The following is a 19749-nucleotide window of genomic DNA, read 5'->3' as shown; positions in this document are numbered from 1 at the left end:
AGGTATGTCCTCGCCATCCGACTCATGCTCCATTATGTTATATTTTCTTATCTGACTAAGGTTGTCTTGTCAGATCGCCTTTGTGAGATGTTGAATAATTCCATTTCACTCGTGACCATGAAGGAATCCCTCAAGAAGAGGGATGAAGAACTCGTGTCCTCTTGGAAGAATGCGAGGTGGTTGAGGCCATGCTCAAAACGGTTGGTACTTTGGAGGAAGAGAATCGTCTTCTGAAATATGGTGCAGAGAAGACCGCGGTGGAGCTTTCCACGCAAAAGAAGCATTACACCGAATGGGAAACCAACCTCGAGAAAGCCACTTCCAAGAAAATTGAGTGGAGAAGTTCGTCGAGGACTTCAGCATGGAATTCTGTGAGAATCTCAAAGGTATATCGAGCGTCGGAATACTTCCCCATGATCATTCTGAAATTTCCGAGTGACGTTTCTCATCCTCTATTTCCTGTTGAGTGTAGCCTTTTCTGCCGATGTTGAAGAAGAGACAACGCGAATAGAGAAAGACCTTGATCCCAAGAGAGGGCATCTGAAGTACAGCGCTGCTTTACCTCTCCTCAGGCTGGAGGATTGCGTCGATTATGTATTGTCTTGCTTCAAGCTGCTTCGGTCGGCCGTTGGGGAGATTGACCAGGAGAAAATGCGTGAAGATGCTCCTCTGGAGGATTCCCAGTCAATCATGAACCATGTCAAAGCCATTCCCAATGAACTCAAATCATGGAAGAAGTCGTCGGCAAGGGCTGGAGCTGGCAATGCCCTTTTGCCCACCCGCATCCATTACAAGGGGGTGGATGAAGAGAAGCTGAAGAATCTTAGGGTCATTAACCGCAAAAGCGATAAGTTTGAAGACTTCATGGAGACGTTCATGGCGGCTGCAACACGGAACACACACGGAATCGATCTTGACACCTTTGTGGAACGGTGGAATCTTCGGCCTTCGAGTGAAGCTCAGAGGAAAAATACTTAAGCTTTAATTTGCCTTGGGATGTCGAGTGATTTGATGTAACCCAAACCTTCGAGTGGGCTCTGGGTCCCTCTTTTGCGTACCTTTAGCTGAACTTGATCCCGTTTATCCATATTTGATTTTGGATCTTATTTGCTTGGTCATCTTTATTTGGGGTTATTTATACACGACCGAAAACTAGTCTGCGTTCAAGCCTCCGAGTGTGGAAGTTGTCCTCACTCGGGATTGCTTTTGACTTAGGCGAAAGCTGGTTCATTGCTAAACCCCTGAGTGTGGAGGTTGTACTCACTCGGGAATATTCGTGACTTAGTTGAAAGTCGGTTCACACCTAAGCCCCTGAGTGTGGACGACGTCCTCACTCGGGATCGCTTGTCACTTAGGTGAAAATTGGTTCGTGGCTAAGCAACCGAGTGTGCAGATTGTCCACACTCGAGATCGTTTCTCCCTAGGCAAAAGAGAAATCGCTACTTGGGTTGATTGTCCTGTTCATCTTGGCGTCCGAATGAAGATCTTGCTTTCATTCAGAACAGCTTTAACTTAGGCAAAGGCTGGTTCGGAGCTAAGCCCCCGAGTGTGGAGGTTGTCCTCACTTAGGGAAGTGTTAACCTTAGGCAAAAAAGTTTTGCTACTAAGAAATTTTTGTTTTTTTGATCTTGGCATCCGAATAAAGGTCTTGCCTTCATTCGGAACCGCTTTAAATTAGGCGAAGGCTGGTTCGTAACTAAGCCCCCGAGTGTGGAGTCTGTCCTCACTCGGGGAAGGGTTTACCTTATGCAAAACAGGTTCGCTACCAAGAAATTTTTGTTTTGTTTATCTTGCCGTCCGAATGAAGATCTTGCCTTCATTCGGAACCTCTTTAGGTTAGGTGAAGGATGGTTCGCGGCTATGCCCCCGAGTGTGGAGGCATCGAAGATCACTCGGAGAAGGGTCTACCTTAGGCGAAATAGGTTCGCTAACAAGATAGTTTGTTTTGTTTTTCTTGGCGTCCGAATGAAGATCTTACCTTCATCGGAACCGCTTTAACTTAGGTGAATGTTGGTTCGCAGCTAAGACCCCGAGTGTGGAGGCTTCCAAGATCAATCTGGGAAGGGTCTTCCTTAGGCGAAATAGCTTCACTACCAATATGTTTTTGTTCTTGCGAACATGGCTTAGGCGAAACCTGGCTCGTAGCTAAGCCCTCGAGTGAGGAGATTGTCCACACTCGAGGAAGGTTTTACCTTAACCAAAAACAGGTTCGCAGTTAAGGATTATACACCCACTAGGGGTGTGTTTCACCGGAGTGAAGTGTCTGTGGGTAGTTGAAGAAAGTAAGCCCTTTAATCTTCTAATCCTTCGGAATCATTTCATGAATGAAAAAGGAAAGTTCTATCTGTAGAACTTGTGGAGCAGGTCTGCATTCCAGGTTCTGGGTTCCTCCATGTTGTTATCGATGTTGTACAGTCTATAAGCTCCGTTGTGCGGGACTTTGGAGATGGTGAATGGCGCTTGCCACGGGGGTGCCATCTTGTGCGGTTTCTATTGGTCCTGTCGGAGGACCAGATCCCCCTCTTGAAATGCTCGTCCCGTGACTGGTTTGTCATGGTAGCGCCGAAGGTCTTGCTGGTACGCCCTGGACCAAATGAGGGCTAGCTCCCTCTGTTGCTCTAGAAGATCCAAATTGTCTAGGTGTGCTGCTTCCGCTTCAGCTTCGTTGTACTGCTCCACTCGGGGAGAGATGTGATGTAAGTCACTCGCCATGACTACTTCCAGCCCATACACCATAAAGAATGGATTACGTCTGGTTGCACGATTTGGAGTCGTTCGCATAGCCCTTAGGACGGGCGGTAATTCTTTGACCCATGCGCCAGCGACATATTTTGAGGTCTCTCATTAGTCGGGGCTTCAGTCCTCGACGTATCATACCATTCGCCCGTACCGCTTGCCCATTCGACTATGGGTGCGTCATGGAGGCGTAGTTAACGCGAGTGCCCTGGGAGTGACAAAAATCGCGGAACTCGTCCGAGTCGAAGTTGGTTCCGTTATCGGTGATGATGTCATGAGGGACTCCGAATCTAAAGATAATATGCGTAATAAGGTTGACGACAGTCGTCGCATCCAAGTTTTTGATGGTTTTAGCTTCGATCCACTTGGTGAACTTATCCATCACAACTAGCAGGTGAGTAAATCCACTCGACCCGGTGCGCAAAGGACCGACCATGTCGAGGCCCCATACGACAAATGGCCAAGTGAGTGGAATTGTTTTCAGTGCACATGCAGGCTTGTGTGATTGATTCTTCTAGAACTGTCACCCGACACACAGGTCCACCAAGTCCCTTGCTCTCTCCTTGGCTCGGGGCCAATAAAAACCTGCTCGAAAGTCCTTGGCCACCAAGGTTTGAGAGGACGCATGGTGTCTACAGGTTCCCGAGTGGATACACTTTTGGCTAACTCCTGTAACGTTCTTCTTGTACAGTTTGTCTCCGAGTACTTTGAAATCTTTATACCGTCAAACGATTTGGCGGGCTTCCTCTACGTTCTTCGGGGTCTCTTGCCGGAGCAAGTAAGCTAGACAAGGTTGTGTCCATTCGGGCGTGATGACCAACATCTCATGGACGAGGTCAACCACGGCAAGGACGTTGATGTGAGTCGGATTAGACAGACCGATTGCTTGTGGGGGCTCTTCAGTGGAGGGATCCTCCTTGACCGAGGGGGCGCATAGGTGATCTAGGAACATGCCCTTCAGAACGATCTTCCGAGTGGACCCGATCTTTGCCAAGTCATCAACCGCTTGGTTCTTGGCTCGAGGCACATGTGTAGTTCCAACCCTTCTAAGTTTTCCTCTAGCTTTCACACCGCGTTGCAGTAGACTGTCATTGTTGGATTTCGGATCTCCCATTCCTTCATTACTTGGTTGATAATGGGATCCAAGTCGCCATAAACCATCAATTGGCGGATGCCGAGCGAGATGGCCATGCGGAGCCCGTACAGGAGGGCCTCATAGTAGGCCTCATTGTTGGATACATAGAAGTGGATTTGGAGCACGTAGCTCAATCGATGTCCCTGGGGAAACGAGGACATGGTCCAATGCTCAGGCACGACTTGAGCTGGCTGCTCTTGCTCTACCCACTCGGCAAAAAAATCTGCCAGGGCCTGAGACTTGATTGTTTTCTTGGCCTCGAACATGATCTCCAGCGGTAGGAGCTCAATTGCCGATTTGGCCACTCGGCCAGTTGCATCCCGATTGTGCATAATTTCCACTAGGGGATCTACACTGATGACAGTGATTGAGTAATCTTGAAAATAGTGGACCACCTTCTTCATAGTCAGGTAGATGCCATAGACCAACTTCCAGTACTGTGGATACCTTTGTTTTGAAGGGTTCAACACTTCGGGAATGTAGTAGATGGGCCTTTGTACCTTGTACGCTTTGCCTGCTTCTTCATGATATATGGTGAGTATAGTGCTAACCACTTGGCTAGTGACAGCGATGTACAGGGGCAAGGGCTCCCATTTGCTAGGAACAGCCAACACCAATTGGGTGGAAAGCAGAGCTTTAAACTGGTCAAATGCGACGTGATGGGGTTGTGCATTAGGGGTAGGCCTACGGACCTGCTTCAATAGGCCTACCTAGGACCCCTTACGTACATCAGTGTCCTTAAAGTCACCGGTGTAGTCCCGACCTCACTCGGTACAACATACAATCACTCGGTCTGCCCGTAGTCACTCGGATCACCTTCTATCAGTCGGATGTATCCTCGCCCTCGGACCACAACAAGGTGAACGCACTCAAGAGGCTGCAATGGTGAAGGACTTAATCCATCACATGAAGTGTAGTAAAGACCCACGTTACCAGCAATGCCAAGAGTTATAGCTGCCATTTCTAGTATCTTCCCTATCTATTAGCATTAACTCACCTTGTAATGAAGCTCGACCAGTCGTGGCATGTACTATATAATCCACTCCCGGACTCCAGCTCAAGGTTTCAGCACCTTGTAATCTTTCATACCCCATAAGAAAATAACAACCTTAGGGCTCGAGACAAAGGGTTGTTACCACTTCCAAGTGGGGGCTGAACTTGTACATCCGAGTTTATCCGCTGTGCCTAGTTAGACGTCACCCCTTCGTTCGTACCCCTAGGTACTTTTGTGATGATCATTCCCACGACAGTTCGTTCCCACCGTGGGGCTGGGCGTCTAACAAATCCAGCGCAGTTGGAGGTTTATCACATTTTCGTCAACATGATTACACTCGGCTAAGAGATCATCTTTGGTTCCCTCAGCTTCGTCATCAATGACTCGGCATGGCTGGAGGATGCGCCACTGGACACCGATGCCCTTCCTTCATGAGGTACATCACATTTCAACACAGTCGTGCATGGAGTCCTGACCCGGCAGCTGTTGGTTCCATATCACTCGGAGCCTCCACGCCCTGCTGCTATTTGCCGCAAGCGCTCCGGCGCTTGTGGATGGAGCTGTGGATCAAGCACGCCATGGCCAATCAGGCCATTTCTGGGCAGATGGCTATGCTCAACTCCTATGACCCCACACGCAGCCTCTTCGCGTCATCAAGCGAGGAATCTCTCGACGACTCTGACTGCGAAAGCTGTAGGGGCTCTGCCGAGATCCTGATGGCAGACACCAACAGGGGAAGCAACATAGGTTTCGTCGCGGAGAATTCACGTGTGCGCAATGGTGGAGAGTGTCGCCACGGTGACGGCAGCCACCACATTCCATAGCTTCTCACCGAGCAGTAGCGGGAGGAACTTCGGCGGAGGAGCGATCAAGCTCTCTGCACCCCCATCACCGGGAACACGTATCTGGCCAATCTGGCCGAGCACAAGCGACTCAAGCAACTCTAGCGGACGCTCGACGCTCGGGCCGCGAGTGACCAGCCTACCCAGCCATAGTCGCAACCAATTGTTCCTGAACGACCGCTGGTGACACATCGAGGTGATGTAGACACCTCTGCTAAACCTGGCCAAAGCCACTAGGATCGCTGATTCAATTCCGCAGAGTGACAACGAGGCCGGGGAAGGCATTCGACAGATCTAGGCTCTGTTGAAGACTGCCATGCAACAGAATTTTGCAGTGTCGCAGTCACGACATCGCATTCACACAAAGTCCATCCAGGCGGACACCGAGCAGTCGGCTCATAGCACACACGTGCAATGATGGTGCCAAAGGTCTCCTCCTCTTCTGAGAGGCCCGCATGGAGACTGGAGGCAAGGTCACTGAGACCGAAGTAGTCACCTCCCCCGGGAAGTGGCTCACTCGGTCGCCGCCCCCATGACCACATGCCAAGCCCCAATCGGCATCGAGGTAATGGGGACGACGACTATCGGGCCCCCTAGTTAAACGTTGGGTCCATTATCACGAAACACGTGGTTGATCGATCGCGAGCTGGCCGGGGAGTGTCCGGCCTCGAGTGCTTTGGCCGACACATCCGAGAGGCAGAAATCCCCTCCAACTAGCGGTTGGACACGGGGATTGGAAAGTTCAATGGCGAGTCGAAGCGAGCGACCTAGCTAGAAGTCTACCCAGTGTCCATCTAGAACGGCGGCGGTGAAGATTACGTCGCTGTGAAGCATCTGCCCCTAATGTTGGACGGGTCCGTGAGGGCGTGGCTCAATCAGCTTCCCCCCAACAGCATCCACAGGTGGGGCGATCTTGCCCGAGTGTTCGTCAAGACCTTCGAGGGCACATACAAGCGCCCACGCGGCCTGGCGGAGCTGCAACATTGTGTCGAGAAGAGCAACGAGACTCTTAGGAAGTACATCCACTTGTGGACCACACTTGACAACACTCTTGAGAACGTCACAGAGCACTAGCCGGTGTGCGCTTTCAAAGCGGGCACTCGGTATTCGGAGTTGATTCTCAAGTTTGGCCGATCAGGGGACGTGTCCTGCAGTCGGGCCATGGAAATCACCAATCGGTACGCGAATGGCAAAGAGGAAGACTGCCTCCGTAGCCGGCAAAGGAAAAACAAGCGAAACTCCTTAGTCCGGCAATGCTGGGAAGAAGCAGAAGCGAAAAGGTGACGCATCTGGCAAAGTCGAAGTAGTTGCTGTCCCAGGGCCGAGCGAGAATAAATCCAAGAAAAAGAGGAAGGACCCGGCTTTGAAAAAGAAGGCCGAGTCCGAGAGAAAATTTTAAGATCCGCCATGTACGATTAATTCTCGCAAGGATTAGGAAGGGGAGACCATCCGTGCCAAGCACACGACTCCCGACTACTTGCTGCTCTAGAAGGATATAGGTGCAAAGCACTCCAGAGACAAGGAAGATGAGGATGACCCACCGGATGCCTCCGGGTATCCTAACATTGAGGCGACCCTCATGATCTTCCCTGACATCGAGAGCAAGAGCCGATTAAAGGTAATAAATCGGGAGGTGAACATTACAGCCCCGGCTGTCAAAAAGTAACTCTACTAGGCAAAGACGCTCGTCACATTCGACCAGTTGGATCACCCGCCCAACACAGCCACCATCGGGAGGCAGGCGTTGGTGGTCGATCCAGCGGTCAATGTGTTCCGACTGCGGAAAGTCCTCATGGACGGCGGCAGCAGCCTCAACATCATTTATGTGGACACTCTCAAAGCCATGGATATACTGTTGTCCCAGCTGAGCTAGAGTGACATGCAGTTTCACAGGGTCATCCCCGGGAAGAAGGCCGAATCACTCGGCCAGATCACTTTGAGCGTCGTATTCGGCCGCGATATAACTTTTCGCAAGGAGAGATTGACCTTTGAAGTGGTTGTCTTTCGCAGCGCCTATGATGCTATCCATGGTAGGCCCGCCTGCGCACGTTTCATAGCCTGCCCATGATACGTGTATCTTAAGCTTAAGATGCCAGGGATGAAAAGCGTGATCGCGGTGACTGGCAATCGGAAGGTTGCCGAGGAGTGCCTCCAGCAAGGCTCTAGGATTGCCAACAAGTAGGTCCTCGCAGCCGAGCTTGATGGATACAAGAAGGTAGTGGATAACGTAGATCTACTCAAGTCGAAGTGGCCAACTACTGAATCTGCTTTTTAGTCGGACGGTGAGACGAAGCAGGTCCACGTCCACCCCACCGATCTGAGTACTTCTGCGACCAACCTTTCCACCTCACTCGGAGAGAAATAGGAACTCGAGCTCATCCAGTTCTTCCGTGAGAACTGGGATATCTTCGTATGGAAGCCATCTGCATTGTCGGGGGTTCCCAGGGAGCTGTCTGAGCATTGCCTTCGAGTGGACCCGAATGTTAATCCATTCAAGGACCACCTGCACTGCTCCTCTGCGGAGAAGCATAGGGGAATCGGCGAGGAGATCTCTCAGCTCCTAGATGTCGAGTTCATCTGTGAGGTCTACCACTTCGAGTGGTTGGCGAACGTGGTCTTGCTGCCAAAGAAGAACAATTCACTCCGAATGTGTATTGACTTCAAGCACCTCAATCGGGCTTGTCCGACGGACCACTTCCCTCTGCCCTCTTAGATCAAAACATAGATTTGACTACCGGATGTGAACACATGTCATTCATGGATGCGTACTCCGAGTACCACCAGATTCGAAAGTACGGACCTGGCAAAATAAAAAACAGCCTTCATCACCCCATTCAGGTGTTTTTGTTACATCATGATGCCATTCAGTCTCAAGAACGCTGGAGCTACCTTTCAGTGCATGATTCAAAAATGTCTACAGGAAAAGATCAGTCGATATGTCGAAGCATATATGGACGACATCGTGTTCAAGTCCAAGAAAGGTTCTGACCTCTTGGCCGACCTCGCCGAAACATTCGCAAACCTTCGATGCTTCGGTGTTAAGCTCAATCCGGCCAAATGCATCTTCGATGTACAAGCTGGTAAGCTACTCGGTTTCCTTGTTTCGAAATGAGGTATCGACGCCAATCCTGACAAGATTGGAGCCATCGTCGAGATGAGACACCCGGAGCACATCCCTGATGTGTAGAAACTTACGGGCTGCCTTGCAGCCCTGGGTCGCTTCATCTGAAGACTCAGTGAGAAGGCTCTGCCTCTCTACTGACTGATGAAGAATTCCAATAGATTTGAGTGGATCGATGAAGCGCAGGTCACATTCTACCAACTTACAACTCTGCTTTCCACCCAGTCGGTGTTGCCTGCTCCGAGAAGCTGGGAGCCCTTGCTCGTGGACATCGCTGCCACTAGCCAAGTGGTTAGTATCGTACTCAACATAGAGCGTGAAGAAGCAGGCAAAGTGTACAAGGTACAAAGGCCCATATACTACATTTCCGAAGTGCTAGCTCCTTCAAAATAAAGGTGTCCACACTATGAGAAGCGAGTTTTTGGGGTCTACCTGACTATGAAGAAGGTGGTCCATTATTTTCAAGATCACTCGGTCACTGTCATCAGTGAGACTCCACTGGAGGAAATTCTACAAAATTATGATGCAACTGGTCGAGTGGCCAAATTGGCGATTGAGCTCCTACCGCTGGAGATCAAATTCGAGGCCAAGAAAGAAATCAAGTCTCAAGCCCTGGCAGACTTTCTTACCGAGTGGGTAGAGCAAGACCAGCCGGCTCCAGTCGTCCCCGAGCATTAGACCATGTTCTTGGATGGATCCAAAATGCTCCACGGCTCGGGATCTGGAGTGGTCCTCGTTTCCCCCAAGGAGATCAATTGATCTACATGCTCCAAATCCACTTCGATTCATCCAAAAATGAGACCGACTACAAGGCCCTCCTGTACGGGCTCCGCATGGCCATCTTTCTTGGCATCCGCCGATTGACGCTTTACGGCGATTCGGATGTCGTTGTGAACCAAGTAATGAAGGAATGGGACATCCGAAGCCCAGCAATTATAGTGTACTACAACGTGGTCAAAAAGCTGGAGCAAAGCTTTGAAGGCTTGGAACTACACCATGTCTGATGACTTGGCAAAGATCAGGACCACTCGGAAGATCATTCCGAAGGACATGTTCCTCGAGAACCTACGCGCCCCCTTGGTCAAGGAGGACCCCTTCACTGAGGAGTTGTGGGGACCCCGACTTACAAGTCGAGATCGCCGAATGAACGTGCTCAGTGATCCCAGAGATCAATGCTCACCGAACACACAAATACTGAATATTAAGAGTCTTACCTCCACGTACGGAATTATTACATCACCTGACCGATTGGTCAAGTTCACAAATTAGGGCCTATAATGCCAAATCACATTCATACAACTAGTAGCGGAAATCTTATGGCTAAGCGGGTGCCCATGCCATCAGCCTACACCAACAGGCATTCTGACTTGGAAGCGTCCTAGTTCGCAGGGCCGTCTCTGAAGACGTACTCTTCTCCAAACTCCGGTGCTTCCATGTCTGGTCAATAATATAACCAGTGGCAAGCCAGTGAGTACTTTGAATGTACTCGCAAACAGCCCATGATATGTACAATGCAATGGATAGGATAGCAGGTAATGTGCATCTTTGGTGGATAACAACTGGGTTGTAAATAAACATGATCATGGATGTGCAACATAAGCTAAATGTTTATTTGAAGAACAGGTTACAGATATCAACATATCTTTCAAGGGCTGAACACTCCGGGTTCACCCTATATGCCAAGTCGTCAAACTTGGTCATATCAACTATTTCATATTAACACTATTTACCACACACTCACACTTGGTTTACACGGAAACGACTGGACGTAGTTTAAGAAGCACCACCCAACTATCCTTGACCGTGGACACGGCTATTTGAATAGTTTTACACTCTATAGAGGTTGTACGTTGTACCAACAAGATCTGGGAACTTCCGTGTCATCCATGACTCGCGGGATTTAACATACCCGAGGTAAGTACCCGATCAATGCCTTTCCCCTAACGATACTGAACAAAGAGGTCCACTCGATTAGTACCCAACCCACATGATGTACGTCTTACGAGGACAAGCTCTGGACAGTATCATCCATGCGGGGACCAACGGTGTGCCCGGAACACGTAAAAACGGCATAGTCGCCCTACCTGCCACGACCCTGTCACGAGAGTGACCACACATCGCTCCCGCCACTAGTAATGTGGCTCTTTGCTAGCACCGACCAGAGTAATCATCAAAGCCCCGTCCCATAAAAGGGGTAACATGGTCCTACATGTAAGGTTGGGACGGTCGACATATCCTAAATTTAATCTCATTTCCGAAACCATACACACACGAAATACCCGGTGCACCACTTCACCAAAAGTGGCCACCTAACTCAACATCACCCTCGTGCATTAGTGGCACCCAACGGGGTTTTCATAAAACTTTGATCTATACCATCATCATGCTCGTGGTATGATGCTTAGCTCTACTTACCAACATGATATTAGCATGACCCTGATAGGTAGTAGGATCATGCTCAAAATGCAAGTGCTCCGGAGGAGCCATCGGTAACATCACTTCAATGATTTACCGATAGTTATGATCACATGCAACGGAAATATTTCTCTTTTGGCATGCAATATAACATATGTTCAAAACATGGTCAAAGGGCTGCTTGCCTTGGTCTGCTAGGTATCCGGGATCCTCGGGGTCTTCAAGTCCAACTCCTTCGTCACACGGGTTTTCTATCGTCATTTTAAATTAAAAAGCAATAAGTACCTCATCCAAAACAGTTCACAAAGTCACTTTAAAAATGTTGTTTAATTCTGAAAAACCCACCTTGTTATTTTAAAAATATTTGCGTTTCGTTTTAGTGAAATAATATTTTTAAAATCAATTTAACTTAAGAAAAACTATTCCAAATTAACCCTTTTAATTATTGTAAAACAGAATAGTTGTCACAGAAATTCATCCAATGGTTCTGTTAAATACTACACATTTTTTGAAATATAACACTCGAACATAATTTTATATAGGGTAAATATTTTTATAAAAATCATTTAAAACTAGGTTTTAAATAAAAAGAAAAAGGGGCTACAACCTCGGCCTGGCGTGGCCTGGGACTGGGCCGTCCCACAGGCCAGCCAATCAGCCTGCCTAGGCGCATGCGCTGTCAGGTTTGAACCTAACGCATGGGCCCCTGCAGTCAGTGGCTGCGGACGGCGAGGGAGAGAGAGATGGTCCACCGACAGGTGGGGCACACCCGTCGGGTCGTTTTCTACCTCTGGCCAGAGAGGAGGAGGAGCACGTCGGCGTAGCTACCGACGTCCTCAGGCCCTAACAATGGCAGGAATGGGTCTGGCTCTTTGTCGCCTACCTGCTGGTGGTCGAGTTGACAATGGAGGGGCTCCGGTTCACCGGCGACGAGGTTGCCGCGGCGGAGAGGTTTTAGGTGAAGGTGGAGGTGGCAGCTACGGGCACAGATTCGCTCAGGAAGAGAGGGGAAAGCTTTGTGGTGTCACGGGGAGTGCTCTGGTGGGTAGAGGGACGGGATAACCAACATGTAGTCGGAGATCGGCCGGAGCTCCGAGGCGGAAGGGCCTCAGTCAATCTCGAGCACCGCGGCTAGTTAGGTCATTGAAGTCTTGGTGAGGTGGAGTGAGGGGTTCTGGAGCGAGGGGAGGGGCTATATATAGGCCCGCAAAGGTGAGCCGACTCGGGAGTGCTGGTGATCCACCGTGGTGTCCATGGGGGTGCTGAGAGAGGCTGAGGTCAAAACCACGGTCTCAGGACGTGGTTTTAGACCTCCAGGACTCACTACGAGAGAGAGGGAGAGAGGAGTGGTACCCATTCATGGCCGCGCTCCTCTTGCCGATTCTGATGCGTGCGGGCACGCGTCGCACCGGCTCTTAGCGCAAGAAAGGACGGGCCCTGAGGGCTGCCTGATGCAGAGGGGCTGTCGGGGTAGAGGAGAGACACCGTGGGGAGGCTTGATCTGGGCGTGGGAGGTCGCCCCCACCTTGGTTGCTCTCTGTAGCGCACCCAAAGCGCATCTTCGGCATGCCACAGCATGATGGCACGCTCTAAGGTGCCTTGGACGTGTCTAGCATGTCCTAGACACTGGCGTGGAGATTCCTAGCCATTGGAGTCCCATGGGAGCCTCGGCTGGTCAAAGGAAGAGAGGGAAACAGGTGTTGTCAGCCTTGGGCTGAAGCTCAAATTGAAGATTTTGGAGTATCTACTCTGAACGAGAGAGGGGCCACTTTACTGGAGTTAGGCACTGATGTCAGCCACCTAATCTATGAGTTTGGGATAAAGGGATTGGTTTTAGCTGGGGTTAGGAGGGGTTTTACCCAACTGTCAGAAGGTGCTCGACTTTGATTTGGGGTGGTTGCACCCCACCACTGGCTATGCAACTTAACAGGACTGGGTTTGGTGCTAAAACATGGGGCTACACCAAGTTTGAGCTCCATTGGACAAGTTTAGCTTGGTAAACTTGAAAACATCCCTAAATGACCAGATCTATTCCTTCCAAAGGGAGTTTAGGCAAATCAAGTCCCACAAATCCCATTTTTGGCATGAAGGCCTCATTTGAGGCATTAGGCACTCCTGCAAAGTTTCAGCTCCATTGGATAAACTTTGCTATGTAGAGTCGCTCTAACTTCATACTGGACAAAAGGGGTTTTGGAATTATTTGGTGACCTTAACCACCTTGGATCAAGGTGAAACTTTATATGGGCACCAAATATGGCTTAGGGAGACCACTAGAATTTTCTACGAATTTATTGAGAATATTTCCTGTGGAAATATTTTAAGAGGTCAAAATGGACATAATAGGTTTTTAGGGGTTTACTCAAATATTTATAATAGGGGTTGAAAATCTTATGTATGAAAAATATATGTCTTTCCGAGTACCTCCAACTTTTCTCAGATTTTTCTAAGGCAGAAAAGCATTTTTCCATATAGGAATATAATTTCTGTCCTCAAAAATTGACATGCAAAGAAAATAGGAAAATAATTATTTTATGGTTTTGGTGAACTAAATTGGTGTTAGAACCAAATCACCAACTTTTGGTAAGAGCACTTCCTGCCATCAAGGACTTGTAGTGCAACCCAAAGTAGGGTTTTGAATTTAACCATAATTAAGAAAAAAGGTTTAGAAAATAATTAGGTTAGGAGAAATATGGTTTTTGATATCACACAACCAAGCATACAAGCATACAATGACAACCATGTCACTCACAACATTATTTTTGAAAAAGTTTTAATAAACTCAGGTTTTTGAATTACACAAGAAGTGATAGAGAAAACAGCGTGTGACAGATCTACCCCCCTTACAAGAATCTCGTCCCCGAGGTTCCTAAGCTAGGTGCTAAAAAGGTACGGAAACTTAGATCGGAGATAGTCTTCACGCTCCCATGTAGTTCTGCTTCGGTGTGGTGGCTCCAATGAACCTTGAAATACATGATGGTGCAGCTTCTTGTGCAACGCTCTGCTTCATCCAAGATGCGAATCGGCCTCTCACGATAAGTGAGATCTTGCTGGAGGTCGATGGCCTGATGGTTAATGTCCTTATAAGGGTTTGGACGGTGTGGCGCTTGGAGACACTTCCGAAGTTGTGACACATGGAAGTTCTTGTGCACACCCGAAAGTTCCGAACGCATCTCGAATTGTTCCTGTGGGGTATGCAAACGAATCTTAATCGTTCAACCAGACGTACTCCATTTTTCATGGTGTATGGGTCGGAAGCCGGTCTACCGAGTGACTTACATCACAACTCTCCTCGAGTGGAGCAGTACAACGAAGCTGAAGCTGAAGCAACACGCCAAGACAATTTAGATCTTCTTGAGGAAGAGAGGAAGCTAGTCCTCATTCGGTCCATGGCGTACCACACTACAACAAAAATGGCTTGTACAATCGCTTTTTCTGAGACGCTGTTTGTATTTGTCTCTACGCCCATAAACATTAGTAGGCTAAAGACGCTTCTTAAGACGTTTACAAAATGCCACAAACTTTTTCTTATTATTGGTCATTTAGAAAATAGCTATATAATTTTAATTAACTTAGAGACGATTTATAAGGCGCTTTAGTATGCGAATCTATTGAGAAAACTTTTAATAATTATATTTTCAACTTGAAAGGCTATTGAAATTAGTTGTGCTTGTAGCATATTATATTTTAAAATTTTAATAAGTTGATTCCGATATCCCATCGCCGTTTATAACATATGGCGCTGTGGGTTGTAGTTCTCTACGACCGCGGGCATGCTGTTGCGGGGCGCGAGATGACGAGTGTCAAAACCACCCATTTATTACCATCCTCGTCCATGAAGTTGTAGTAGTTCGCAGCTGTAGGGGGCGACGACGGCAAGTCGCTATGTGGCTATGCAAGGAGATGGCGCATGACGAGGTGGCTCAACACATGTAGTGTGATGGCCATTTGATCCAATGACGCGGGCTCAGCGGGACAAAGTTTCGACCGGCTAGCTCTGTCCTTTTCATAATATAAGATCTTGTGACATTCATATATTGGATGTAACAAGATTTTAAAATAACAATTTTAATCATTCCTCCTCGCTGGAAATAGGACCTTAATCATCTCAGATACGTGGGTTTGATTTATTGAACTTAATAATAATTCTACATGGAATGACCTATATACCCTCTCGTATTTTGCAAGCTATATTGTAGGAGTAAGTATAGTGCTAGTACTACGTACGTGGCTCCCGGTCCTAGATAGCTATACTATGACTAGGCAGCAAGCCTGGTAAGTTATCTCAAAAAACAACAACCAGCACGGTAGCTATACTATGTACTAGTACTATACGGTGGCTGATGGATTATGAAGTTAGATCTCGATCAACCCTTATGGAGCAGCTCGTCCATAGCGCCACCACCGCTCGATACCTCGGCACCAGCCGCCGCCCTCCCGCCCGTCCTCCCGCCACCGTTTGCCCCTAGCCATACCTCGGCACCAACCTCTACTCTCGCGTCCCCGTCATAGATCTCACGAAACCGCCACTGGCCCCTAGTTGAACTCCCGATTTGCCGGACTCTGCTCCCCGCCGCTCCTCCCGACCAAGTTCCCCTGACGCTGGACGCCGGTAGCCTCCCCCAGCCCAAGCTTCCCCGCCACCCGACGCCGGATTCCTACAGTCCAAGCTCCCCGGCAGCAACCCAACGCCGCTCCCAGCCAATGCCAGGCTCCGCCACCTGCACTTCCCGAGCGAATCCTCTCTCCCTCATCGACAACGAGCTCGCCCACACACCTCTGCTACTAGGAGCTTCCCCGCAGGTTGTTAATTTCATTTTTCTATCTCTGCATCATGTGAAAAATAGATCGAATTGGGATATATCACCTCTGTTTTGCCTTTCTACCTTTTGTAGTGATGCACTGCATTGTTGAAATTTGACAACTGCTGGTAAAAACCAGTGAATCCTTTTTGTGATTGGATGAGAATTGTTCTTAAAAACAATGCGTATTGTTGATTGGATGGTAATTGTTGATGTAATGATATTTTGGACCTCATCTGGTTATGGGGAGCTGCATATGTCATGCCACACAAGATTTTTTTTCTTCTCGTTTTAGCAAGAGAAACCACTGTATATTACTTATATATTACCTCTGTTTTCCCTTTTGTCATCTACGAAACTCTCTTTATGTACTTCACATAATTCTACTACTATAGTAAAGACACATATGCACTTATATGTTTTCCAAAGTAAGGTGAATGATAGAGGTAAATCCTATCATACAATTTTAACCTAAGTATCTATTTCACAATTTAACATATTCATATAAACATATGTTTAATGTAAAAGAGCATATGGGAAATTACAAACTGATCTATTTCGCTTTCATTACTACAGACTGCGAAGGGTCATGGATCGAGGTTGGATGAGTAAACCAAGATCGACTACTGCATATAAAGTCTGCGTTGAGAAATTTCTATCTTTAGCCTTCCGTGATCTTCCACTCGGTGATAAAATTCTTTGTCCCTGTGTAAACTGTGCAAATAAAGCAACACAGAATTATGATGAAGTGAAAACCCATCTAAGATGTGATGGTATTCTTTAGGGTTATACAAAATGAGTTTGCCATGGAGAAGAGTATGATTCACCGTCATTTTCATTTGCTCCCATGTCAAATAACAACAACAGTTTTCATATTCCTGGTTTTCTTATCAATTCTGATGTAGAAGGCAGTAATAGAAGATTGCATTACATTCCTAGACTCTTAAGTGCTATTTTCCACATGGCTGACAGCTTCCAATCACTATCAAGCTCATTGGATGGGGAACTAGATGGTGTTCAGTCTGAATTTGTGGACTTGGAGCCTGGTGTGGCTGAGAATGTGAATACAACATTTGCCGATGATGATAAAATGAGAGAACAAGACATATACACTTGTTTCTTGAAGGAAGCAGACACATATTTATACCCTGGATGTACAACATATTCGAGGTTGTCATTTCTTGTCACTTTATATCACATGGAAGTCTTGCATGGGTGGTCACACGAGTCGTTCACACAACTACTTGGTGTATTATCGATTGCATTTCCTCAGATAAACCTGTCGAAGAAATATTATGAGGCGAAAAAAATCATACGCGGATTAGGGCTGGATTATGAGAAAATTCATGCATGCCCAAGAGATTGCATGCTCTTTAGAGGTGAAAGAGCTAACCAGGAGTCTTGCCATGTGTGTGGTGCCTCTTGTTGGGTTACCAATGAAAATGAGAAGAAATATTCAATAGCTGAATCTAAAAAGAAGAAGAAGAAACCAGCCAAAGTGTTGTGATATTTCCCATTGATTCCAAGGCTCCAAAGGTTATTTGCAACTAAGAAGACATGAACTGACATGCGTTGGCATGATGAAGGTCGTACAAAAGTTGGATTGCTGCGATGTCCAGCTGATGCAGAGGCATGGAAAGATCTTGATGATATCCTAAATTCGCTGAGGATCCCCGTAATATACGACTAGGCCTTGGGTGTGATGGGTTTAACACTTTCCGACTCATGAGTGCAAAACATAGTACTTGGCCAGTCATGCTTATTCCATACAACCTACCACCTTGGATATGCATGAAGCAAACATCTCTAATTTTATCAATGATTATTCCTGGACCAAGTTCCCCTGGCAATAACATTGATGTATACCTGCAGCCGTTGATGGATGAGCTGTTACAACTTTGGAAGGGTATGGACACTTTTGACTCATGTACTCAGGAGAAATTTCCTCTTTGAGCTGCACTATTATGGACTTTGAATGATTTTCCAGCACTAGCTTACCTGTATGGATGGAGCACGAGTGGTAGATATGCTTGTCCGTCCTGTGGTCCTTTCACAAGATCATATTGGCTAAATAAGAGTAAGAAATTTTGTTATATGGGTCAACGTCGATGGCTACCACGGGATCATGTATTTCGGAGACGAAAGAAGGAGTTTGATAACACCGAAGAGATGGAACTTGCACCTACAACTATGAGTGGTAGCTCAGCTTTGAGAATGTTGCAGGGCAGAGTGTTTGTCTTAGGAAAAAAAGTTGTTGCAGCAAACAAAGGGAAAGGGAAAATGAAGGGCAAAGCCAGTGAAAAAGCAACTGAAGGGCGTGAAAAACAGAAGCATAAAAGAGTGCCTAAAAAGAAATCGGATAACATCTCACGTAAACCTGAAAAGAAGCCCGAGGATTGTTTCAAAAAGAAGTCAATATTCTTTGATTTGGAATACTCGGAGCACAACAAGTTAAGGCACAATCTAGATGTAATGCATATTGAGAAAAACGTCTTCGAAAATTTAATTGGTACCTTACTGGATATTGATTCTAAAACAAAGGATGGCCTTAATGCACGGCTTGACTTGGGACAAATTGGAATTCGACCTAACCTTCAACTCGATGTAGGTGATACAGGTAAAACTAAATTGCCGCACGCACCTTTTAATATGTATAAAGAAAAGAAGGAGATGCTTTGTACAATGATTAAGAATTGTAGGACTCCTGATGGTTGTGCATCAAACTTTTCGAGGTGTGTGAACATGAAAGAATTAACATTGACTGGCCTCAAAAGCCATGACTGTCATGTTATTCTAGAAGACATCCTTCCTATGGCACTTTTACACTGTTATCCCAGTAAAGATGTCATGATAATAGTGGTTGAGCTGGTTAATTTCTTCAAGAAGCTATGCTCCAAAGTGTTAGATGTCTCTGAGCTTGAGAAACTACAAGAGAGTATTGTGAAGACACTTTGTAATATGGAAAAAGTTTTTTTTCCATCGTTTTTTACTGTCACGGTACATTTAATGGTGCACTTAGTTGAAGAAGCTAAACTTGGTGGCCCGGTGCATTACAGGTGGATGTACCGTCTAGAGAGGTATGCTAGTTTGATTTGATTTGTTATTTTCCATGATGCATCTAAGTATATGATTTGATTTATCATTTCCTGTGACGCCTATAACATCGTTGTTTTATGATGTTCAGATCATTTGTTTGGCTAAAGTCACTTGTGCGCAATAGAGCTTATCCTGAAGGTTCTATTGCTGAAGGATATATTGTTGAAGAATGCTTGACCTTTTGTTCAAGATTTCTAGAAGGAACCACACGTTTCACAAAAACTTCTAGGAAACCCGATCCTTCAGATAATACAAAGGGCGTATACATGTTCGATAGTGTTGGTGAGCGAATTGGAAAGGTTGTCAGTGGCCAGTTGGACGATCAACTTCTTGTTCAAGCACATCGATAAGTCTTGCGACACTCTGATGAGCTTGATGGTCTCCGTAGGTGTGCTTCAGTGCTATCTTGTATTTCTTTTGTTTTTCATAAGTTGGAACGAATAATGATGTTATTTGTCTTATTATTATAGAGAATTTCTGGATCGAGAGAAGAGGAAACCGGGTAACTTAAATTTGACGGATGATGACAATGAGGGATTGATTAGTGGACATTTTACTAAGTCGACTCTATGGTTGCTTAGAGATGAAATAACACGCCTCTAGCAATGGAA

This window comes from Hordeum vulgare, chromosome 7H (assembly GCF_904849725.1).
Source record: "Hordeum vulgare subsp. vulgare chromosome 7H, MorexV3_pseudomolecules_assembly, whole genome shotgun sequence".
NCBI lineage: Eukaryota > Viridiplantae > Streptophyta > Magnoliopsida > Poales > Poaceae > Hordeum > Hordeum vulgare.
Note: the sequence above shows the minus strand (reverse complement) of the source record.